Source organism: Notamacropus eugenii, chromosome 2 (genome assembly GCF_028372415.1).
Source record: "Notamacropus eugenii isolate mMacEug1 chromosome 2, mMacEug1.pri_v2, whole genome shotgun sequence".
Lineage (NCBI taxonomy): Eukaryota > Metazoa > Chordata > Mammalia > Diprotodontia > Macropodidae > Notamacropus > Notamacropus eugenii.
The window spans coordinates 66053987-66080724 of NC_092873.1; the positions used below are offsets into that span (position 1 = coordinate 66053987).

Genomic DNA, 26738 nt, shown 5'->3' on the forward strand with positions numbered 1-26738 from the left:
ACCTACACCACCCGACTCTGGCAAATCAGACTTTCAGCAGCCCAGGCAAAGACTACATTGGTTCCACTTGGAATGCATATTTTTTGATTCGGGCCAGTATTCCTATTTGAAACTTGTGAAGTCCAAGCTGTCAGCCAGGGCATTTCTCCTCCAGCATCATCATGTGTACCTTTGACAGACTTGGCTCCTTGTCTTCTCCAAAGGCATTTTCATTGATGAAAAAAGTGTTGATAAGGACAGACACCTAGGATGTCCCTCCAGAACTTTCTTTCAAAGTTGACATTGACCCATTAAAGATTCCTTTGGGGCCCTAGATCTTTAGCTAGTTGAGAATGAGTTTACCCACATTACAGTCTATCTCATCTCCTCCCATATTGTCTGTAAACAAATAAATGTTTTGGTGAAATCTAGGTATGTTGTGTAGATCCTTCTCCTGCTCTGACATCTAGACATCCTGCTCCCCTTCCAGGATCTTCATTTTACTTTCTAAATTCTCACAGATAAGTATCCCTTAATATCATATTCTAGATTTTTACCAGGAAAAGATGCTACCTCCATTGGTCTGCACATTACAGAGGCAGCTAATTGGTGCAATGGATGAAAACCTAGACTTCAGAAAGACCTGAGTTCATGTTGCCACAGCTTTGTCAGCTCTGTGGGCTGACAAGTCATTTACTTGTCCCAGCCTCAGTTTCCTCATCTGTAAAATGGAGATCATATTTGTAAAGCACTTTGTAAATCTTTAAATGCACATTGTTGCTGTTATCATTGTTTTTAGCTACTTTAAATGTCGCCTACTTGCCTCTTGAAAACTCAGAAGCACCTCTACCTTCTCCATGTCCTAAAGATCCCTGGTGATTCTTGGCGCTGACATCTCCCAGTTTTTCCGTGTCCCTGATAACTGACTCCTTGGGGGCTGTGAGCTGCTGTGACCATCTCCTCACAACTCTTTGGAAACACTTGTGTGATTGATGACTAGATTCCTGGGCTTCCTCATTTGGTCTTTACAATAACTGGGAGGAAGTGCAATTATTGTCCTCATTTTACAGATGAGGAAACCGAAGCTCAAAGAGGTTTGTTCTCACCCATCATCATCATCTGATTCATGGGCAGTGTTCTTATCTCTTCTTGAATTGCTCTCTTTTCCTTAAAGTCACAACTCCTCTGCCCCACCCCACCCCCCAGGTCCTTCACGCTCATTCTGGGCCTCAGTTTTCCTGGGGCTGTTTTTGTGGAAGTTGGCAATTTCACATTCTTTCTGGAATGTGGGAAGTTTCCACTATCTACATAGATTTAGTTTGTTGTTGTTTTAAACTGTGAGTTGGTCAGTGAGTTCCTCAGGCAGATGCATAAGTCCCTTTGGGCAGCCCCTCCTTTCCATAACGTCCTGTTCAGATGTTTCAGAATTCATCATCCCTTGTGGACCACGCCAGGTCCACTCTTCCAACTTCTGCCTGCCTTCCCCCAGGTTCCTGGTACCTGTGTCAGCAGCTACTTCCCTCTTGTTGGTCATAATCAAACCCAGAATAGCAATTATCTGTGTTGCTTTCTCCAGCTTTGGAAGGATGAAATTCTCCTTGGGGCTAGTCACAAATCTATCTGCTCTTGCATTTTGCACAACGTTCTAGCCAATGTCTTGGGAGTCAAAATTCCCGCTCTCTACAACATTGTGCTTTTAAGCTTGGGGCAGCTGTGTTTCCCACACTCTTGGTCACATTTTTCCACCAGCCTCATGAGGGCTGGAAGGGGACCCTCGTCACCAGACCTCTCACCTGCTGCTCAGCTTCATTCTGAGGCCCCTGCAGGTTCCTGGGTTTCCAGGTAAATCAATTTAGTCAGCAACCGTCTTGGGCTGCTAACTTGATCCCTTCACTCCCTTTTGAATTGTCATCTTCCATGCCTGAGGCCTGCCCTGCCACACCTGCAAGGTCTGTTCTGCCTCCTTCCTTAGTGAATGGCCTGGCTTCTGCCCTTCATGCTTATCTTTTTGCAGTGTGGGTAGGAGACTGGAGTCCCTTCATTTGGCCTTATGAGTGTGTACACACACACACACACACATGCACACGCATGCATACACGCATACACACATGCACACTCACATTCACGCACACACATACGCACATGCACACATTCATGTACACATACATGCACGTGCACACACATGCACACTCACATTCATGCACACGTACATGCACATAAACACATACACACACTCACATTCATGAACACATACACACTCACATTTGTGCAGACATACATGCACATAAACACATACGCACACTCACATTCACGCACACATACACACGCACACTCACATTCACGCACACATATACATGTATACACACGCACACTCACATTCACACACACATATACATGCATACACACGCACACACATTCATGCACACATACACACGCACACTCACATTCACGCACACAGACACGCACACTCACATTCATGCACACACACGCACACTCACATTCACGCACACATACACACGCACACTCACATTCACGCACACATACACACATGCACACTCACATTCACGCACACATATACATGCATACACACACACATACACACTCACATTCACACATACACACCCCAAAGAAGAAGAGCACCGACCACCATGGACAGTGTAGGTTGTGCTCTGCACCCCTCGGCCGACTACAGAGAGGAGAGAAGGGGATGCAGGTGTGTGTCTCTTTATCTGCTCTTGGGGGCTGAGGGTCGTCCTTATAATTTCTCAGAGTGCAGCTTCATTTTTAGATCTTTTCATTTGTATTCATTGTAGTGATCTTGTCATCCCCTTCTCCAGGTCACAGCATAAGTGATTATACACATTTGTTCTTAACTATATATTCTTAACTATAAGTGAAAAAGAGGAAAAATGTAAAATCACATTAAACATAATTAGTATGAAATTTTTTCACATTTAAATTTTGAAACTCAAGTAGGAACGAAAAGAATGATGGAACATAGAGAAATGTGCAGGAAGGGCCCAGTGGTAAGTTCAGAAAGAGTTTAGGGAATGACTGACCATGACCAAAGAGAAATCCAGGCCTCACAGTCAGTCACTTACCAGCACAGTGGGAAGCGGCAACATATTGATTCTAAGATATGTCAACAGGAAGCAACTGGAAATCAGTCATTCTCTCACTGGCTCTGACATTGACTCATTCTCTATCAATCAAGTAATTGGGTCAAATTGGAGTCTAAGTGACTTGACAGCTGTGGAGAATATGGAAATGGGCCAATGGCCAGCAGGGGAAATGATTTAAGAATTGGAAATAGCTGAGAGGAGAGGCTGAACCCTGAGATATTTCAACTGGAGAAGAGGCCATTTTGCCCAGGGGAGGAGGGAAGGACAGGGGCAGTGCCTGGCCCCTCCTTTTCCCCACCTCATTTGTCCTCTTCTCTTCTCTGGCTGTGACCACCCAAGCCAACCTTGGAGGCTTGGAGTCACTGTGCTCTTTGGTCATTTGGTAACTTGTCCCCTGCTTGAGAGAACAGGAGCATTACCGTCTAGATTTTGCTACAGATCCAAAAGTGCCACATAGGACAGGTCTGATCTTACGTACTCTGCGTGTGGTCAGTCAGTGGTGCACAGTGGAAGGAAGACCTGGGCTCCAGCTTCTGACCACGGCCCAGGCCCCAGCCTCACTGGACCTCCATTTTCTCCTCTTTAGATGGAAGGGAATTGGATTTGATGGTGTCTCTGGTCCCCTTCAGCACTGAATCTATGACACAGTGAAGGGTCTGATTGAACTAGCCATGAGAGAAAGGGAAAATGGGCTTGATTGGGGCGGTGCAATGTGGAGGCTAGACAGACGCGGAAAAGTACTTCCGGTTACAGACTAGTGGTCATTGGGAACAAGTCAGTTTAAAAACTGGCTGTGCCGTCACAAAGTTGCACTTTTGCCCGTCTAGTCTCGTGACTCCGGTGTCTCCTTCCTCCGTGGATTTCAGAGGTTACATGCGGTAGTGGAGGCCTAACAAGAAATGTTCTCACTGAGGCATTTTTATCCTTTGTTTTTCTGGAAGGAATAGATCAGTCACTCTGCCATGATTCAACTCACCATCCCACAGACTCTCCATTTCTGGCCCCCAGGCCTTCAGAGGTGGGAATCTCTGCCACTGAAGCCAGGGGATATTTCACATCTGTATCTGTGCTGCTGGTGCTTAGTGGAGGACTTGCTTGTCACCAAGGAAGTGCTTAGTGAATGTTTTCCAACCATTGGTTAATTCCTGAAGCCCTCTTCACTGAATTATTTTCATCCTCATAAGTAAAGATTATCTTTCATAAATAATTCATTTCTATAAAAATTCCAAGTGCATTTTGGTTTCTAATAGCCATATTTCTTTATGTGACTATACGTCCTATATTCAGATTCTCAAGTGGTGTATTAGAAATATACATTATATATGAAGCCAAAAGAGATACTTCAGCCTTTCTGCTGCTGACCCCGCTGTTTGGTTGATTGACTTTTCTCAATTCAGTCTCAGGCTGCTTTTTACACACTAGGCACCAAACTGAAATCTTGAGACTGGCGTAAGTATTGTTTTTGCTGCTGATACCATATTCCCAGGTATTATGAACCAAAGGCAACGTCTTTTAACAGAATCCTGTCTCATTTTGTAAATCCAGCCCCTAGTAGCCCACTGCTACCTCAGCCTCAGACGGACAGGGGCAGGGAACTGGGCTTCAATTTAACCAGGCTATAAAGAAGGGACGATGTTACCTTTAGGAAATTGTCTAGGGCTTTTGTTGGCCCCTTCCCCAGCTCCTCCTTGAAACAAAGACCCCTTTTAAGAATTCAAATTGAGGATCCTCCAAAGGGCAGTGGAGAGGCACAGGGCTGACCTCAGTAAAGAACTGTTCAGAAAAAGTATAAAGTATGTCTTTGGGAGAGTGGGCTGGTAGGACAGAGAAGGGGAACAAAACAGAGAGAAATGGATGGGAGAATATTTTTGTCTTGGAAATGTATAGAGATGAATAGAATCCTAGCAGAGTAGCCATGGCAATTATTTGATCTTGGTTCTAGGACTGAAAAGGGGGTGACAAGGGAGGGTATGTGTGCAAAGGCACAGCCGCTGGGATGGAGATAGCCAGAGAGTAAAGTGAAGCCTGGCTGGAGCCTACCTAGATGTGGTGGACCATCGGGACATTCCTGGGAGCCCCAGGGAGGCTTGGATTCAACATTATATGTGAAATGTCATGCAAGGTCCTGAGGGTAATGTAACCACAAATAAAGCCTAGTCCCATCTTTCAGGAAGTCTCTAGTCAGGTTGATAAGATGCCTGTAGATACTGTTAGTAACATCCATCTTGTTGAGTTTGTGAGAGCATGCTCCAAGAACTCCAAAGAGAAGGCAGGGCAGGCTTCCTGGAGGCAGCTGCATATGAGCTGGGTCTTGAATAGCTAGGATTTCCTGAGGCAGGGGAGAGTGTGAGGGATGGGCACGGTACCTTTGACTTGGTGTACCTGTTTACCTTGGAAATCCTGTTGGGCAACCTGGTTAGTAAGTGTCCAGTTCTGCAAAAGGGCACAGGAATGGTGAATTGGACTGGAAGTTTTTGAGGGCAGGATTTTCCCTCTTTACCATTGGCTCTCTCATTGCCTAGCACTACATATGAATGTTGTAGCTAAGCAGTGGAAATGCTAGAGGATTGTAGGACTAGATCACCAGACACAATAGCCAGGAACTTGTATTTCCTGTCTTTGTTTTTAGAGTATGTGCTGTTATATATTTTCAAAGAAATAATGATAATAAGAAAAGCATCAAGATTGATAGAGAGACTTTAGAGTTGCAGTGTATTCACACCTGGTTTGAAGTGGAGGAATCTGTTGCTGTGTTGTACAAAAGCAGTATACTGTGTTCCGGTTAATCAAGCAATCGCTTTAGGAAGTGCTTGCCTTATGCCAGGTCCTGGGAATCAGTGGCCTCCTAGAATCAGTATACCATAAGGTGGGATCAAGTATCATGATAGGAAGAAGGGAGGAGAGGTCATTTTTGGCTAGGGAAATGGAGGAGAGCCTCAGGAAATGGGTGGAAGAAGAGAAGGATTGCTCAGTTGATTTTTTTAAAAAGAAGACATCTGGTACATGTCGTATTTGGCATGACCTGTAATACACAATTGTCACTTAAATATTTAATGATAAAGAAATAAAGAGCTGGAGGAAACGAAAGGAAGAAAGTCCAACAAAAATTGCATTTGAGTGCATTGGAATCTAGAAAACAGCCTGTTCTTGCACCTGTGAAGAATATACTCAACCAAGTGAGCCTAATAGTGAGATAACATGAAGGTTTCATAGAGATAAGAGAAGAGACGCATATGGGCCATCTTCATGATCCTCTCTAAGCTGAAGTCTACTTTACTGACTGCATTCTTTACTGTTCTATCTAAATCTTGCCCTCTTTGGGAGAGTCTCAGAAGTGGCACCACCTTGCGTCACATTTTCTGTCAGCCGCTCTTACTGCCTTCCTTACGGGCCAACCGTGCTTTCTCATAGAGTATGTGGGGTACTGCAGTGGCAGAATCCAGATCTGGTGGGTCAGCCATGAGAGATGGTGAGACGAGGTCACTATGGAAGCCACAGCAGGTCTGAGCCCTTTCACATTTGATGGTTGCCTCTCCTGTTTCACCTAAAAATGCTCTAGAAATGTTCTACCTCAGTGGGATCTCCTCCCCAGCTTTGATGTTTTGTGAGGTGACAGCAGCCCTAACCAGCCATCCTCCTCCTCAGTGTTTTGCAGATTAATCTGTCTTCTTCTCCACCTGCCACATTTCCCTCTTAGTATGTTGCCTGCCATGGTTCAGGTGACTCCGGGGCTCTTTGGGTCTCCTCATTTGACAGTTCAGCTATGCATAGTTTTACTTCTCCTTGAAATGGTAACATCAAAGGCTTTCTGATTCTATTCAGTAGCTTATTTAGATAAATCTATTTGGAGCTGCTGTCCTTGTGTTTGATGTCTTCTAATTTGAGATTGATACTGACCTTTCCTCCAGCCTCTGTGACCTGAAATGGCTGTTCTCATTGTCACTTCTGTCCCCAGGTGACCCCTCCTTCATGTTTCCTGGTGTCAGAGGGTATTCGCCATGGCTGCTCCCTCAGACTTTCCTCCTGAAGAAAGTCTTTATTCATCACATCCAGGCACAAAGCTTCTGAGGTGCCTAAAGACATGGACTGGTCTTGTTTTACCATTGGTGCCCAAACTCCCAGGGGAGGCGCAGGCTAGCACCTTCTTTGTGACTTAGCGTCTGGGAAAGTTGACAAGAGCACAGAGAGGACAGGTGACTTGGCCTGGGTTACACAGCTAGTCTGGCTCAGAGGCAAGACTTGGCCCCTTCTTTTTCTACCTGTATTGCTGACTCTCTATCCACTGTACCACACTGCCTCTTAGTACGAAGAGCCAGCTGTAAAGCATGAGAGCAGTTTAAGCATCACCCATCACTGAACTCCCTCAGTAGGTGGGACTCTTGTTGTCTGACTTTCCCCACCCTGGAGAAATCCTAGCCAGTCAGAGAACAACAGGGCCAGGGCAAACCTGTAAGGATGGTGGCCTGGAGGGGCTGATCCAGCACTTGGATTTGTCCTACACAGAGCAGCTCAAAGTCCTTCAGAGGATCCACAGGCCAACCTCCCATTTCTCCATTCTCTTGCACATATTCTGAAATACTTCCAAGGTCTTCATGGCTCCTGCTCTGTCAATATCTCAGTGACTTGCCTGCTACTTCCCTGGAATCTGCTGGGCATCTGTGCCCAGTCATCTCAGCTTCAGGACAGCTGCCCAGTGAGAGCTTCCCAGTGAGAGGGTTTGGGTACTCTTATCATTGCCAGTAGTCCTTCAGTGCAGTCTGACCTCCTCCCCACTTGCCCCCAAGGGAGTTTGTAACTCCTTAATCACTAAATTGCAAAGTAAACATTTAGAAAACAAGTGTTAAATCTGAGATTATTTAACCTGCTCAGATGTCCATCCTGGGAAGGCTGATCCAAAGAACTCACTGCATGACTTAGGGACTTAGAAAAGTGTCAGTTAGATAGGGTTGCCATTTGTATCAGTCAGAAGATGTGGCTGGGGCTGTTTTAGGGGAGGCCACAGGAGACCAGGGATTCCAGTGAGCTGGCCTGAGGTTGGCCCCTGGGCATCCACTCTCACTGCATTAGCTCTGTGATCTTGGGCAGTTCATCTCACATCTGGGGGCCTTGGTCTCATCTCCAAGATGAGGGACTTGTACTGGATGCCCTCCAGCAGTTCTTCCAGCTCTAAATCTATGATCCCAAGGTCCTTTCATCCCTCTAGACCATGAAGTCATAGGGAATTGAGAGTTAGAATAGGACTTGTTCAAACTGGATTTTATCTCCACTTATTTGAAGCATTTGTTGAGGATTTTGTGTTCCTCCTGGGGATAATTGTAGACAGCCAAGGATATCACAATACTTGGTTTGGGACTCCATCTTCCAGAGTCAGCATTGGTTAGGGCTTTATTGGAGTGCTGCGTTCCAACCGAGGCCTCACAAGTGACACATGAAATAAAAGAGTGAGAGCCAGACTAGAGGAGGGCAGTAACAATGAAGAAAGGTTAATATGACCGCAGCTCCGCTTATTTAGTCTAAAGACTACGGGCCTGGAGCTGGGAGGGGTGCTCAGAGGAACAGCCTTTAGCTCTAGATGAAAGGATATCATGGGAACCAGGAGGAGGAGCAGACCTAGCTGGGAATAAGCTGAAGTGTAGGTTAGAGACTAGCCTTTTTTTTTTTCTTATTTTTCTGAGAATTAGGAAGTGCTAAGATCTATTTTCAAAGAATGTTCCTGAGTGTTCCCTGAAGACTTCAGACATAATGCCAAGTCTCTTTCAGGAGCAGTCTAAGTCCCTGACCCTGAAACAAAGGATTGGAGTGGATGCCCTTGGTAGATGCTGTAAACTCACAGGAGCCAGGAAGGGAATATGAGTCAAGGATGAGGGCCAAGTCCAAGCTTCTCACCATCCTTTACCCATTCTGTGCCCATTGACTGAGGTCCCACATGCCCTTAGGATCTGTACTATTGATTGGGGAATCTAAGCACACATGGCCTCACGTCAGTGTTAGTAGTATTATATTCTAGTTTTTTGTCTTTGAAACATCCTTTAAATTATCTCACTTTCAGTTCTCTGCTTCCCACATGTAAAGTCAGCCCTGGTACGGGAAGAATAAAGGAGCGTTGCCAGTGGCCAGTCTGCTTCCTGGAGCTGAGGAGAGGGGGGAGGGAAGATCACATCATGATAACTAGGACCCTATTAGCTCCCACTCTGTAGACGGAGCAGATAGTTGTTCCAAGACCCTCACAAGCTCTTGATTCCTTAACCCAAGGACACAAGTGACCAAACCTCCCAGCCTTGGACAAGGTGGTGAGCAACTTTAGGGAGGCCCCAGCGAGAGCCCAGACAAAGCAGACACTGGAATCTCCAAGAAGCTCCCACCCCTGCATGACTGCTGTGCCACTTTGGGGGCCCACCACAGCCAGCCTTTAGGAAAGAAGGGCTAGGAGAAAAGAGGAAAGTCTGTGGCCCTAACTGTCCCTAACTGCCAGTCACCAAGAGGACATGTGGATAGAACTGTCCGTGAATGTCAGATTCATCTTGCCTGGCTCCAGCGATTCCCATCCTGCCTTCTCTTGCTGTGTGCCTGCTTGTCTCATCCTGACTGGCTGCAGAGTTTTGACTACACAGCAGCCCTGGCAGAGACAGGCCAGCTAAGCACAGGCCGAGTCAGAAATCACAATGGGCTCTTTCCTCACAACAGCCTTGTAAACTGCACTGTATATGACTGCCTCTATTTTACAGAGAAGGAAACTGAGGCTCTGAGTTTTGTGGAGTCAGCTTTGCACCTTCCTCACCTAGCTTGTCTGGCCTCAATTTGATCAAATGAAGAGATTGAGCTGGATAACCACTAGGTCCTGAATAATCCTCTTATATGGCCACTCATGGCCATGTAAAGAGGAAGTGTCAAAGGCAGAATTTTAACCCTGATCTCTTCCTTCCAAATTCCAGCACTGTTAGCCACCTGATTGGAGGGATGAATGAATGCTGTATCCTGCGACTGACTTATCCACTGGGCCTGTCAGTGCATCAGACCAAACTAGGTTTTATCCCTGAGCATTATTTTCTAAGACTGAAGTGTTGACACCCCAAGGAAACTGCCAATCAGTACTGTTTAATGGAAAAAGGATCTTTACAAGCTTATAGAATTCCTCTTCAGCAGGGTCTTGTGAAAGAAAGCCTTTCTGGAGTCATAAACCCACCATGGGTCAAATTCAGTGACTCTATGTGGCACTCGCTCGATCCTTCCCCATTGTCAGACACACAGAGCTCAGTGCCTCATTCATCTACGTTCAGTCTCGCTTTCCCAGCAGGGGCATTGGGCATCAGGCTGGGCCAAGAGATAGCCCTGGTGTGTGTAGTAATTATTTGAACGACTAAGATCTCTTGCTTCAGTGCAGGAGCAGTACGTTATGAGTGTTCCAAACTAAAGGGAAATACTCAGGGAAAATGTTTATCTAGCAATTCAAAAACAGTGTTGTTTCTCTTAGACAAGAAAACTTCCAGTCAGTCCAGAGTGCAAGAACCGATGAGGCTTTGATTTAAACTTTCATAAATGAATCCAATCTATCATCAGTTGGTTTTGCGTTATACATGTATTCACACAGAGGAGTGAGCACATGTACTCGTAGGTTTGGTTGTGATTGCCACTTAGGAGTCACCTACGTATGGCCAACATGTATTGCTACTGTTAAAGTGGGGGTGATTTTAAAGGCAGCTTCTCTGAATATATCATGAAAGTACCTTTGGAAGAATCAGAATATCTTGTGAGTTAAACAGGTGGTTTGTCTAAATAGACACTCCCTGCCTTTGCTTTTTCAATGACCTGTCCTCAGCCTTGCAAGATTCTGGAGAGACTTCCTAAATTTATTTGGTTAGAAGTTGACCTTGCTATCTCCAGATGCTGAGGGCTGCCCAGATGTGTGCTCTGTATTCTACTTCAGGTTAGAAAACGCACATTTCATTTTGAATAAGGGATCTTCAACTTTTTTTTTTTAAGAGCTGTTTTAAAATTTTAAAATAGCCTATATTTTAAGAAACTAGTTCTAAAAGTTTAAAAAAAAAAATTCCATAAAGCTTACTATTTTCTGAAAAGGCAATTTTGAAGTCAAGACTTAGTTTTTTGTTGTTGTGTTTTGTTTTGTTTTGTTTTTTTGGAGTATGTGCTTCGTTATGACTGATAAATTTTGTTTCAAACAGTGTTAAACTTTAAATTGGACATACTAATTTTTCCATGACAGATGATGCCATTTCCACAGGAGTGGTTGAGTTGCTACTTTTTAATATGCTTCAGTCCCAGTTGAAGGGAACCCCAGTCTAAAGAAGAGCCCTCCATTTAGTAGCCAGCATATTCCCCACCCCCACCTTGGCTTGAAGACCTCCATTGAGAGGGAAGCTCCTGACCCCCAGGACAGTCATCCTCATGCCATGATAAGAAGCTGGGGCGGCCCTGATCTATATGCACACCATCTTAGCAGCCTAGATGCTGACTGCAGCCAATCCCTGGCCCTCTGATAAAGTGCTTTAGGTTTGCAGAATACTTGACTGCATTATCTCATCTGAGTCTCACTGGGCCCGGGAAGGGACCAGGACAGATGGAATCATCCCCATCTTACAGATAATGTAAGTGACCACATTGCTAAGTGGGAACTGGACCCAGAATTTGAACCCAGTTATCTCCTGACACATGCTCAGTGCTCTCTACTTTATTTTTTTATTAATGTTTATTTATTTATTTTTAGTTTTCAACATTCATTTCCACAAAATTTTGAGTTCCAAATTTTCTCCCCGTCTCTATCCTCCCCTACTCCAAAATGCTTTGCATTCTGATTACTCCTTCCCTCAATACGCTCTCCCTTCTATCACACTTCTCCCTTCCCTTATCCCCATCTTCTCTCTTTTCTTGTAGGGCAAAATTGATTTCTATACCCATTACCTGTATTCCTTATTTCCCAGTTGTATGCAAAAACAATTCTCAACATTCTTTCCTAAAACTTGGAGTTTCAACTTCTCTCACTTCCTCCCTCCCCACCCATCCCTACTGAGAAGGCAAGCAATTCAATATAGGCTATATATGTGTAGTTTTGCAAAAGATTTCCATAATAGTCATGTTGTGTAAGACTAATTGTATTTCCCTCCATCCTATCCTGCCCCCCATTTATTCTATTCTCTCTTTTGACCTTGAAGTGTTTACTTGTAATTACTCCCTCCTCCCATTTGCCCTCCCTTCTATCATCCCCCCCACCCCACTTGTCCCCTTCTCACCACTATTCTGTAGTGTAAGATAGATTTTCATACCAAATTGAGTGAGCATGTTATTCCCTCTTTAAGCCAGATGTGAAGATAGTAAGCTTCACTTTTTCTCTCTCATCTCCTCCCTTTTCTCCTCCATTGAAAAAACGTTTTCTTGCCACTTTTATGAGAGAAAATTTGCCGCTTTCCATTTCTCCCTTTCTCCTCCCAATATATTCCTCTCTCATACCTTAATTTTATTTTTTTAGATATTATCCCTTCTTATTCAATTCACCCTGTGCTCTCTGTCTCTATGTATATATATACATATGTGTGTGTGTCAGATATTAAGTCTCAAGAGTTACAAATATTATCTTTCCATATAGGAATGTAAACAGTTCTAGTTCAGAAAGACCCTTATGATTTTACTTTCCTGTTTACGTTTTCATACTTTTCTTGATTCTTGTGTTTGATAGTAAAATTTTCTATTCAGTTCTGGTCTTTTCATCAAGAATGCTTGAAAGTCCTCTATTTCATTGAATGACAGTTTTTTCCCCTGAAGTATTATACTCAGTTTTGCTAGGTAGGTGATTCTTGGTTTTAATCCTAATTCTTTGACTTCTGGAATATCATATTCCAAGCTCTTCAGTCCCTTAATGTAGAAGCTGCTAGATCTTGTGTTAATCCTGATTGTCTTTCCACAGTACTCGAATTGTTTCTTTCTGGCTGCTTGCAATATTTTCTCCCTGACCTGGGAACTCTGGAATTTGGCTACAATACTCCTAGGAGTTTCTCTTTTTGGATCTCTTTCGGGAGGTGATCAGTGAATTCTTTCAATATTTATTTTGCCCCCTGGTTCTAGAATATCAAGGCAGTTTTCCTTGATAATTTCATGAAAGATGATGTCTAGGCTCATTTTTTTGATTATGACTTTCAGATATTCTCATAATTTTTAAGTTGCCTCTCCTGGATCTATTTTCCAGGTCGATTGTTTTTCCAGTGAGATATTTCACAGTCTTCTATTTTTTTCATTCTTTTGGTTTTGTAATTTCTTGGTTTCTCATAAAGTCATTAGCTTTCATCTGCTCCATTCTGATTTTTAAAGAACTCTTTTCTTAGTGAGCTTTTGAACCTCCTTTTCCATTTGGTTAATTCTGCTTTTTAAAGTACTCTTCTCTTCGTTGGCTTTTTGGATTTCTTTTGTCATTTGAGTTAATCTATTTTTAAAGGTGTTATTTTCTTCAGCATTTTTTTGGATCTCCTTTAGCAAGCTGTTGACTCACTTTTCATCATCTTCTTGCATTGCTCTCATTTCTCTTCCCAATTTTTCCTCCACTTCTCTTACTTGATTTTCAAAATTCTTTTTGAGCTCTTCCATAGCCTGAGACCATTGCATATTTATTTTGGGGGTTTTGGATACAGAAGCCTTGACTTTTAGGTCTTCCTCTAAAGATATGCATTGTTCTTCCTCATCCGAAAGGGTGGAAGAAAATACCTGTTCACCAAGAAAGTAATCTTCTATAGTCTTATTTTTTTCCTTTTTTTGTATGTTTTCACAGCCAGTTACTTGACTTCTTGAGTCCTCAAGAGGAGGGCATACTCTAGGGACCTGTAAGTTCTCAGTTCCTCCAAGGTGGCACAATCAAGGGAGAGGAGTTTATTTCTCTCCTGGTCTGCCCACTGGTCTGGGAACAACCAAAAATTTTTCTGTCCAACATCTGCACATAGGGCTCCCTCTCCACAACCGCCTCCAGGTCCACCATGCCAGTGCTCCTCCTCACCCCAGGGCCGCCACTCAGTGCTGAGATCCAGATCAACTACTCAATTCCCCCAGGGGCTTTAAGCAGAGAGCTCCAGAAATAGACACTGCTGCTTCAGTGGCTGTTGCTGGCAGGGCCAGATCTCTTTCCCTTCTCACTCAGGCGAAAGAGCTTTCTCACTCACCTTTGAAGCTGTTTTTGGCATTTGTGGGTTGAGCAGTCTGAGAACCGCAGCTGCTGCCAGGGATTCCACCCCCTGAACCCTGCTCCAGTCCTGTCCCTGTCATGGCACATGGCCAAGGCTGAGCTGTACTCTGTTCCGAGCCTGGTGGGATAGACCTGTCAGCCTTCCAGGCTGCTTAGGCTGGAAATCTCTTTCACTCTGTCGTTTTGTGGCTTCTGCTGCTCTGGAATTTGTTTCGAGTTGTTTTTTACAGATATTTTATGGGCTATGGGGGAGAGCTTTTACAGGTCCATCCTTTTGCTCCACCAACTTGGCTCTGCCCCCAGTGCTCTCTCTTATACCTATGGTTGCTGCCAAGGAGAGATCATATGGTCACTGATAGAAAGTTTCTTGACACAGAAGTAATGAAAGATGATTGACCTGTGATGTGTCATTCCGAATGAGTCTCCTGCTTTCCTCATGACCATCCTGGAAGGCCTTCTAACTTCTTATATCACTTAGTGCAAGCCTGGGAGTCATGAAGACTTGAATTCAAATCCTGTCCCAGATCCTTTCTAGCTTTGTCAGGTTTGGGCACATTCCTTCACCTATCTTGTCCTCCCAGGATGGTCATAAAGATAAAATGAGTTAAGGTACATAACATGCTTTGCAAAAGTTAAAGTATGATATAATTGCTAGCTGTTATTAGTCTTGTACAGTCACAGAGAAGGGACATGATTGCCAGATTGCTTCTGCTGTTTGGAAGCTAGGGGACATGAGGGTACTAGCCGACCCCCAGGTTCTGTCTGTGGATCAGAGTGGATTTTGAAAGACCATACTTTAGCTATTGCTCCAAAGAAGCTTTCATCTGCATGCATTCATTGTACGATGGAACATCCACCCATACATACTCAAGGAAAACAAAATCCAGATTTGAGAAGCTATTGAGGTAAATTTAAAAGCAGACAAAGAAGAGGCCTCTGTATATAAAGCAGAGTGCAATTCTGATCAGAAAAAAAGAAAAGAAGCATCAAAAAACACTAGAAAGGAAATAATAAAAAAAAAAAAAGAGTTAACCATCTTGGGAAAGCCAAAAACATCTCACTCAGGTTATAATATTTTGATTTCTGAATAATGAAGCAAAAGGAATTTCATCATAGGGAATGATGAAACTTTTAAATGAAGAGTGGAAAAAAATTATCACGAAAGGAAGTATATATGCAACTTGCCAAAGAGGATAAAATTCATTATGCAAATGAAATTAAATTGTGGGAAGAAAAAGTAAAATTGAATGGGAAGATCTTTTACATTTTAGGAAGGTAAAAGCCAAAACTGGAAAACACCCTGAGGACATCTGTTGGCATTTGCATCTTCATAGAGAATATGGTAAGTACTCAAGGAACCAATCAGGGCTCTTGCTATGCAGGACTGTGGCAACATTTCTAAGAATGATGTTGATGAGCATTTTATATTAACTCTTTTTGTTAACACATGGACTTCAGTCAGTATGGTGACATATTTTGGATTAGCACCTAGTTATGGATACTTCACTAGTATAGACTCAGTCTAAATTGAGACAGAATTTGTTTTTGGAACTACTTAATACCAAAAATAAAAAAAATTATCTAGGTATAGGAAGGAATAATTTTACCCTTAGATAAAAGTAAATCAAACTGTGAAATATTCTCTGATACTGCATGATGACAAGAAAGCATTGTTGTTTCCTGATGAGGAAACAAACATTTGTCTTTCTCAAATTGTCTTAAATAATTAAAACCACAGTGGTCTAAGCTATGACTGTTATGTATTTTTAAAGACTGAAGAACTGGCCTAGGTAAATTTCAAAACTTAGGCAAGTTCTAATTCCTGCTTAAATACTGGCTCAGATAGCATTCAGACATGATGAGTGGACATGCATACAATTGCTGATTTCTTGTATGACTTTTAAAAAAACTCCTGAAGGATTTGTAAATGTTTCCATCCACCCTTTTTTTTGGGGGGGGGGGGGGTAAAGTAAAAAGATTATGTCAACTCTGTGCAAATTGGTATTTATATCACAGAGAGTAAAATCTTCTAATACATTCTAAAAAAATCCAACCCACAAACTTTGAAGGAATCTGCTGTGTGCCCCTGAGGGATTCACAGGGTCCATGTGTAAAGACAATTAGGGCAGCTGGGTGGCACAGTAGATAGAGCACTAGTGCAAGAGTCAGCAGGACCTGAGTTCAAACCTCACCTCAGACACTTGACATTCACTAGCTCTGTGACCTTGGGCAAGTCACTTAACCTGAATTGCCTCATCCTGGGTCATCTCCAGTCATCCTGATGAATATATGTGGTCACTGGATTCAGATGGCTCTGGAGGAGGAGTGAGGCTGGTGACCTGCACAGCCTTCCCTCACTCAAAACAAAGTCAAGTGCAAGTCATGTCATTATTTCTCTGATGGTATGATCTTCAGCAACAAAGGATGAACACACACATGTAAAGATACTAGGACAATCAAGGTGAGAGAAGGACTAGTGCCTAGCAATAAAGGAAGGCTTCCTAGAGGAGAGGTCAACTGAGCTAGCCCTTAAAGGAAGCCCAAGAAGAGGAGACAGAGGACAAGGGCATGAGATTGTGTGCCTGTGTGAAGTTGGCAGATGAAGGATCAAGTGGAAGAACAGCTCATGATCCTGTTTGGAACCAGGAGGCCCTACAGGGGAGGGACCCAAAAGAAGGTGGCAGCGGGGGCGGGTAGAAGGGAAGGTTCTTAAATGCCCAGCATTTTATCTCAGAAGCCGGGGACAACCAGAGTGGATTTTAAGTATCTGAGGGATGTGTTCAGCTGTTCAGAGTAGACTGGAGAAGGGTATTGTTAGCGACTGAGAGACCCCGTCAGCTGTTATATAAGCCAGGTCAGAGGTGTCCCAATGAGGGAGTGCCTCCAGAAAGGAACTCTTCCCCTCGTTCCTCAACCAGACTCCCTCCTCTGTGTTCTTACTCCTATGTAGACACATTAATGCCCCCTCAACCTTTGCTCTTCCTTTCACCATTGCATGTGATTCTGTTGCCCTCCTTTCTGCCCAACTGAAAAGCAGTTGGGGGTTGGTGGAGAGTGCACATAGCATCTAGCAAGAAGGAGGCTTGAAATGAAGTGGCTGGAGCTGGACCGAAATGTGTGGGTACCTGAGGCAAGCATCCACCAGGCTCTCTTTCAAGTGGACCTTGGTCTACTAATGAAGACTCTTTTGATCTGGTTCTTCAGCAAACTTTAAGTCCCCCAGCTGTACTGGCCCCTAGCAGCCATCTCTCATCCTCTGTACAAGGATAACATTCTTAGCTGAAATCTAGGTATGTTCTCACTTGGCTTTCCCCTTCCCAGTCTCAGCCCTAGAGTCAGCCAGTTCACTATGCTTTTCTCCTAGCTCCCTTGTCCCTCTGCATCTTTGCTATTCATCCCTTTCTAAAGTCCAACCCTGGATGATTTCCACCATCCATCTCTTCTGCCACTGAATAGTGCTGGGGCAAAGCAGGTGTTGTGCCAAGTAGGGGTCTGTTACAGGTTTTTCACCAGTGATTTCCTCAGTGAAAGGAGATTCCAGTCAGAAATTCAAGAGCTTAGAGAGTCTCCTAGGGCACTGATTGCCAAGTGATTGGTACAGGGTCACAGAGGCAGGTCTTGAACTCAGGTCTTCCTGCCTTCAAGGCAATGCCATGCTGCCTCTACTAGACCCTGGTTATTATATTTCTGCTGTGCCCTTACTGCAGCAAGGCAGTTCTCCCTAATTGACTGATTGTCCCATTTGCTCCCCTCAAACCTCTTATACCCATGTATGTACCCATTCCTTTCCCTGCCTCAGACTTAACAAGAAAGAGAAGCTGATCTCTGATGTTGGCCCTTCCCCTCACCAGGATCAACCCCTTTACATTTGTCTTCTAACCCATTCCCTCCCAACTCCTCTTCTAGATTGGCCTTTAATGCTTCCCTGCCCTCAAGTCTTTAACATCTCCTGTTCTACTTCTAGTCTTGTCTATACATTCCACATCTATCCATACTCATCCCAAGAACATACCCTGGACTTTCCTTCCTCTCTCCCTTTGGCCATGTTCATCCCTACCCTCAGTATCCTTACTTTTCTTCTTCTCACTGTTAAATTCCTATCCATGCTTTGAATCCTATCTCTTGCTCTCTCTTCTAGGAAGTCTCTCCTTATCTACTCCATTGATAAAGACCCTCTATCTTCGAGCTCCTATATAACACTTTGTTTTGTCTTGCTTAGGTACCTTTCAGTTTTTATTTTATTTTATTTTATATTATTACTCAGGTTAGTGACTGAATCTCTCAAAGATATATTTGGGTAGATGTACATGAAGCAGAAGGATAAAGATCAGCTGTGATTTCATTGGCATAGGGAACTTCCAGGTGAGGGAACTTCTTCCACCAATGCAGATTGGCACCTTCTCTGGAGCTTTGGAGCTTACAGCTCTCAGAGGTCAAGTAACTTGCACAAGGCCATTGTGTACCAGAGACAGCACTTGGACCTAGTTCTTCTGACTTTGAGACTGGCCACTGTCCCACACTGCCTGTTAATATAGTTGTTGTTATTATCCTGTCATTGCTTCTCGGTAAGCCCTGGGGGCCTCACTGTATTCAACAACCTTAGAATTACAAAATGTTAACTCTGAAAGACAGCCAGGTGTCTTCATTATACATATGTATGGTATGCAACATACATATAAGATGAGTAATATATCCATGTATATGTATGCATACACATGAAATATTTATATATGAAATATATGTACATGTGACACATTTCCATTCACACATTTTAGAAAAATATATTAATCCCAGCACATTTCCTTGTGTACTTGCAGTATATGTAAGTTTTTATATGAACCCCAGTTTCAGAAATTTAAGTAATATGATTATCTCATTACATAATAATGCAGTCACATGTGCAAAGTGATGTACATCTGCTGAAAGTTTCCCACAACCTAAAGCCAGCGACTTGCCTAACAATTAAGTCATTAGAGGCAGCTGCCACAGAGTACTGGGCTTGGAGTCAAAAAGGACCCGAGTTCAAATCCAGTCTCAGGCACTTACTAGTTGTGTGACCCTGGGCAAGTCACTTATCCTTTGCATCAGCTTCCTCAAACTGTAAAAATGGAAATAATAATACTACTTCCCAGGTTTGGCATGTTCTGGCATGGGACTCAATAAAGTGTAAAGTCTTCCTCCTGACTGAAAAAAAAAGTGCTGCCCTATTTCTTTTTTGTTATTAGACCACTCATTGTTAAAGAAAAAAAAAGGTCAGGTCTTAAATAAGAGTATTCTTTTAGTAACTTTTTTTTTAGTTCATGTTACTTAAGTGACTGAGGTCACGGGGAAAGAAGACTTTACTCTCCACAAATCCCAAGAAAACCTTTTTTACCCTTTGCTACCTCTTAAAAAAATAGAAAAGGGAACACATCGGACCAGTAGAAGTGATCTTTACTTTTTGGTGTAAAAATAATAGATTAGTTTTTAGACTTCAAGTAGGGATTGGCTGATGAGGTGGAATAGACCAAGATACTGCTAAAAAAATTTTTATAAAAGAAGAGATCAGCTCTGGCACTTGGAATCATTTACCACCCATTCCATTCAAAGGATCAGAATAACTGTCAGGATTCTTAGTGATTTGAAACTGAAGCATTTCTCCCAATTGTAAAGATGGGCCCAGGAATTAACATGCAACTAGATAATTTCTTTTTAATCTGTAATGGTTGTGTCTGAGTGCCCTGTCTTTGTTGGCCCCAAGTATTCTTTGTGGTAGCAAGTTTCTTGCAAAGTATGACATGGCCCATGAAGTACCATGGGAGTCCTATATGTACTGGTAAGTTAATAGAGATGCTTTGGGAACTTTCCATAGCTATGTGGAAGAAAAAAGATTTGTAGGTGGCAGATGTATAGATGTACTATTGTTCAGCCATTTAGTTGTGTCCAACTCTTTGTGATCCCATTTGTGGGGGGTTTTTGGCAGAGATACTGAAGTAGTTTGTCATTTCCTTTTCAAGCTCATTTTACAGATGAGGAAACTGAGGCAGACAGGGTGAAGTGACTTGCCCAGGGTCACACAACTAGTGAGTGTCTGAGACCAGATTTGAACTCAGGAAAACGAATCTTCCTGACTCCAAGCCTGGCACTCTATTTGCTATGGCACTACCTAGCCACCAGTGTGTACCATGGATGTACCATACCCTACACTAATAGCAAGCAACCATCCATACCATACATTCCACAGAATAAGAAGGTGTTTTTAGTGAGACTTTGCAAAAGACTAGCCTTTCACAAGACTGAGTCCCTGTAACTGTCCCTCAGTGAGTTTGCAGGGGAGTAAAATGATGAGCTCAATCCGTGTAACCCTGAGATGTTTTATCAAAGGGATTGACTTTGGTTTTCTTCAATTTTACGTAGCTGGCTTTGGTTTCTCATTGTAACTTGAACAGAAGTGTGCTACAATTTACATAGAGGATATGCTGCTATTCACAAGAGCTACATAAATCAGGTCCTATTTTTCATGCCCCACATGTGCCTGCTTTTTCAGAGAACCTTATGGTGAACCCTTTGTATGGCAAGCAATCACTCTTAATTGATCTTTTTAAAAAATATTTTTCAGATATTGAGTTTTTCAAATGCAAAATACATTTATCTTAGTGAATCTTGACTAATTATACAAATCAGTCTAGCAATCATCCCATAATAGAGCACCTGCTTCTCAAAGAGAGAGTATTGGCTGAATAACAAGAGTTAGTTAAGTTGTTTTTAACCTTTTATCTCTAGAAGCAGTGATGCTGAAATTTGATGAAATAAACAAAAAAAAAAAATACCTCCAATGCTGTTGATTTCTTTGGCTCCTGATTCCTTATTAAATAAATTGTAAGTTATAAAATCACTGCAAGTGTAAATGCTGACATTTTTAGGGACTGTGTGTGTGGCAGAATGCAAGTAGTATTAGGTATCAAAAGTAAGTAAATCTTCAGCTGAAAAATCTTAGAAGTATTTTTCTAAAATATATATCTGCATTCATCAGTAAGCCAAAGGCTGCTAAAATGCTTTTGGCTTCAGGCCCCACTGCCAAAAAACGCAGCTGAATAAACAGCTCACAGCTGGCACTGAAAAGAAAGACAATCAGGTAGGAGGACAAGAGGGGACAAGGGAACGGGGGAGGTTCTGTCCCTCAGAGACGCCCACAGGCTCTGCCACCTCAGTATTTATATAGCTTGTAGAAACTGCTCAGGGTAATTGATTGATCTCCTGGGGAGGGCGTTAAATCAAGGTGTTACTGGCTTCCTTGCATATATTATTATATGGGAGAATTTCAGGAAGCTCTGAAAACACAGTCCCTCCAAAGGAAAGACCTTGGAAGTCCAGACTGCAGTGTGTGTGTGTGTGTGTGTGTGTGTGTGTGAGAGAGAGAGAGAGAGAGAGAGAGAGAGAGAGAGAGAGAGAGAGAGAGAGAGAGAGAGAGAGAGACAGGCAGGCAGACAGACAGAGAGAGAGAGAGAAGGGAGAAGAAAAAGAGATGCTAATAAGGAAGGAAAATGTCATTTTCTCTTGATAAGTAAATGATCTGCTTTAAGTTCAGCAAAATAGATTTTGTGCATTTAAACTGAGTGTCACATTAGGTTTGATCACTGTCATTTTCCCCCTTCTGCTAACCCCCTCCCATCAGAGAAAATAAAGAGAACAGGCATATCTTCAGAAAGATCTCCATTCTAACCCCAACTTTCTGGATAGTGGTCATTCTTTCTTATTGATTTCAAAATTAGCCTCACAAATCTTGTTCTGTAAAATTTGGATTCATTTCAAAAGGCCTCAGTTAAGAATCTAGAAGGCCACATGTGGCCTTGAGGCAGCAGATTCCCCATGCTTGGTCTAGGTGATCCCTAAAGATCCCTCTTCATCTTGGGGAAAAGTTGTTGTGCAAATCAAGTTCTTTCAGTTTAGCCCTGGGATGTTTGAATCAGTCTTCCTTCATTGGAATTAAGTTTTTACTCCTAAACTAAGTAAAGATAGTATTTTCTGAAGCACACAGTGAACTGTGTATAATTGAAAACTGACTTATCCATGTTGTCCTAGCTTATTTCCTTCATAGCCATCTTATTCCCAGGTTGATTTCTCTTGACTTCCCATCCAACAAAATGAAATAAATTGGTAACAGATTGAGAATATAATTTAGATCTTAAAATACTCATATGATCATGTCAAATCTTTTAGGTAATGTCTTAAGAGCAACAGTTAATTGTTTTTTAAAGATTTTTATTGATGTGTTTTGTTCACTCTCATTTCTAATATATTCCTCTACTGTCCCCTCCGCAGTCATCCCTTGTAAGAAAAAAAAAAGAAAGAAAACAATTCAACTAAACTAACCAACATACCCTTTGAGTCTCATGGTGCTATACATGCCATATTTCACTCTCTGTGTCTTCCTTGAGGCCAAGCTTAGACCTTTCAGCAGAACAACATTCAGTTTGGTGGTGATGTTTTTAAATTCATTCCATGTACATTGATGTAATCATTGAGTAATGATGTAATCACTGAGTTTTCCTGATTCTGCTTACTTCACTCTGCATCAGATTATGCAAATATTCCTTTGTTTCTCTGAGCATCAGTTAATGATGCATAATGCAATGATAATTTTTGAAAACAAAATTTTTCCCTAAAAGTATTTAGAAATCAGTTTGTTCCTCAGTTTTTACTTCTTTCATGGTCTAACATACTATGATGTTCTAGAGCTTAAAGAGATGTTGAAAATCACCTAGCTCTCCCCATCCTCCACCCTCAGTTTTCTAGGTGATAAAAGAAAGGCCCTCCAAAGTGAGATGTTTTTCCCAAGGTCACAGAGCTAAGTTAGTGGGAGAGTTTAGGCCATTTTAGGCCATCACTCTAGTGCACAAAAAGCTGGTCTTTGAGCCTCCAAAGCATATCACCTGTGGGATCCTGAGTTACTTCACCCTCGTTGTCCCAAGCAACAGAGAAGGTGATGACCTATGATACCAGAGGGAGCTAACTCATCTGGGATTTCCATAGTTCACATCTTCTCCAACATTTATCATCTTCCTGTTTTGTCATGTTAGCTAATCTGATAGGTGTGATGTGGCACCTCAGAGTTGTTTTGATTCGCATCTCTCTTATCTATAATGATTTAGAGCATTTCTCCATATGATTATTTATAGCTTTGATTTCTTTCTCTGAAAACTTCCTGTTTATATCCTTTGACCATTTATCAATTGGGGAATGAGTTGTATTCTTGTAAATTTGACTCAGTTCTCTGTATATTTTAGAAAAGAGGCCTTCATCACAGACAAAAATTCAACAAGTTCTTTTGAAACACAGTTGGAAAAAGTCTTTCCCAGTTTATTGCTTCCCTCCTAATCTTGGTTGAATTGGCTTTATTTGTGCAAAAACTTTTCAGTTTAATGTAATCAAAATTATCCACTTTGAATTTCATAATGTTCTCTGTCTTTTGTTTGATTATAAACTTCTCCATTCTCCATAAATCTAACAAATAAGTTATCCCTTGCTTCCCTAATTTGTTTATAATATCAACCTTTATACCTAGATCATTTACCCATTTGGACTTTATTCTTGTGTATGGTGTCAGGCATCGGTCTGTGCCCAGTTTCTGCCACTCTTTTATCCAGTTTTCCCAGCAGTTTTTGTCCAACAGTGAGTTCTTATCCAACAGTGAGTTCTTATCCCAGAAGCTGGGATCCTTGGATTTGTCAAACAGTAGATTGCTATAATCATTGACTGCTGTGTCTTGAGTACATGGCCTATTCTACTGATCTACCCCTCTATTTCTTAGCCAGTACCAAGTGGTTTTGATGATTGCTGCTTTATAAAACAAGTTGAGATCTGGTATGGCTTCCCTAGCATTTCTTTTCATTAATTCCCTTGATATCTGGACCTTTTGTTCTTCAGGATGAATTTTGATATTATTTTTTCTGGATCTAGAAAATAATTTTCTGGTAATTAGATTGGTAAGGCACTGAATAAGTAAATTAATTTAGATAGAATTGTCATTTTTATTATATTAGCTCAGCCTATCCAGAAGCAACTGATGTTTTTCCAGTTACTTAGATCTGACTTTATTTGTGCGAAAAGTGTTTTGTAATTGTGTTCCTGAACTCCCTGGGTTTGTTTTGGCAGGTAAACACCCAAATACTTTATAGTGTCTACCATAACTTTAAGTTGGATTTCTCTGTCTCTTGCTGTTGGCCTTTGTTAGTAATTTATAGAAATGCATATGATTTATGTGGGTTTATTTTGTAACCTGCAACTTTGCCAAAGTTGTTTATTATTTCAGGTATTTTTTACTTAATTCTCTAGGATTCTCTAAGTATGTCATCATTTGCAGAGTGATAGCTTAGTTTCTTCTTTGCCTATTCTAATGCCTTCAATTTCTTTTTCTTCTCTTATTGCTAAAGCTAAAATTTCTAGTACCATGTTGAATATGAGTGGTGATAATGGACATCCTTGTTTCACCCCTAATCTTATTGGAAATGCTTTGTCCCCTATGCTTGATGATGGTTTTAGGTAGATATTACTTATTATTTTAAGGAAGGCTGCATTTATTCCTATGCTCTCCAGTGTTTTCAATAGAAATGCATATTGTATTTTGTCAAAAGCTTTTTCTGCATCTCTTGAGATGATCATATGTTTTTTTTAGTTTTGTTGTTGATATGATCAGTAATGCTGATAGTTTTCCTAATATTGAACCAACCCTGCATTCCTGGTATAAATCCTACTTGATCATAATGTATTATTCTCATGATAACTTGCTGTAATCTTTTTGCTAATATCTTATTTAAAATTTTTGCATCAGTATTCATTAGGGAAAGTGGTCTAAAATTTTCTTTCTCTGTTTTTTCTCTTCTGGGTTTAGGTATCAGAACCATATTTGTATCATAAAAAGAATTTGTAGGACTCCTCCAATTTTCCCAAATAGTCTATATAGTATTGGAGTTAATTGTTGTTTAAATGTTTGATAGAATTCACTTGTAAATCCATCTGACTCTGGGGATTTTTTCATAGGGAGTTGATTGATGGCTTGTTCAATTTCTTTTTCTGAGATGGGGTTATTTAAGTATTTTACTTTCTCTTCTGTTAATCTAGGCAATTTAATATTTTTTAAATATTCATCTATTTCACTTAGATTATCAAATTTATGAGCATAGTTAGGCAAAGTAATTTCTAATTATTGTTTTAATTTCCTCCTCATTGAAGGTGAGTAACCCTTTTCATTTTTGATATCAGTAATTTGGTTTTCTCCTTTCTTTTATTTTAATCAAATTGACCAAAGGTTTATCAATTTTATTGTTTTTTTCATAAAACTATTTTATTTATTAGTTCAGTAATTTTGTTCATTTCAATTTTATTAATCTCTCCTTTGGTTTTTAGTATTTCTAATTTGGTATTTACTTGGGGATTTTCAGTTTGTTCTTTGCATGCCCAATTCGTTGATCTCCTCTTTCTCTATTTTATTGATGTAAGCATTCAGTGATATAAAACTTCCCCTCAGAACTGCTTTTGCAGCATCCCATAAGTCTTGTTATTGTCATTCTCTTGAATGGAGTTGTTGATTGTTTCTATGATTTGTTGTTTAACCCACTCATTCTTTAGGGTTAGATTATTTAGTTTCCAATTAATCTTTGGTCTATCTTTCCATGGCCTTTGATTGCATATAATTTTTATTGCATCATGGTCTGAAAAGGATGCATTGACTTTCTCTGCCTTTCTGCACTGGATTGTAAGGTTATTATGCCCTAGTACATGGTCAGTTCTTGTGTATGTACCACTGAGAAAAACGTGTATTCCTTCCTATCCCCATTCAGTTTTCTCCAGAGATCTATTATATCTACTTCATCCAGAATTCTATTCACTTCCTTAACTTCCTACTTGTTTATTTTGAGGTTATATTTAACAAGTTCAGAGAGGGTGAGGTTGAGGTCCCCCACTAGTATAGTTTTGCTATTTCTTCTGTATCTCCCTTATCTTCTCCTCTAAGAATTTGGATGATATACCACTTGGTGTATATATGTTTAGTAATGACATTACTTCATTGTCTGTGGTGCCTTTTACCAGGATTTAGTTTCTTTCCTGGTCTCTTTTGATTAGATCTATTTCTGCTTTTACTTTGTCTGAGATTAGGATTGCTACCCCTGGTTTGTTTTTTTTTTTTTGGGGGGGGGTTGCATCAGCAGAAGCATAATATATTTTTCTCCAACCTTTTACCTTTACCCTGTGTGTATCCATTTAAAATGTGTTTCTTATAAACAACATATTGTAGGATTATGGTTTTTAATCCATTCTGCTCTCCACCTGTTCTATGGGAGAGTTCATCCCATTCACTTTCACAGGTGTTATTACTATCTGTGTCTTTCTCTCCATCCTCTCCCCCCCATTATGCTTTTATTTCTCCTCTCCTCTCCTCATCAATAAGAGTTTCACCTTTGATCCCTGCCTCCTTTAAT

At 41.4% G+C, this 26738-nt stretch overlaps 1 protein-coding gene and 1 pseudogene across 6 annotated transcripts in view; both read left to right on the forward strand.

The window, feature by feature from the left end:
* The window catches only part of LOC140530376 (transcription factor A, mitochondrial-like), a 30445-nt pseudogene extending 5003 nt beyond the window's left edge, over nt 1-25442 (forward strand).
* Nucleotides 1-26738, forward strand: part of TRAF3IP1 (TRAF3 interacting protein 1) — a 94075-nt gene that overhangs the window by 51942 nt on the left and 15395 nt on the right. The window lies entirely within an intron of this gene.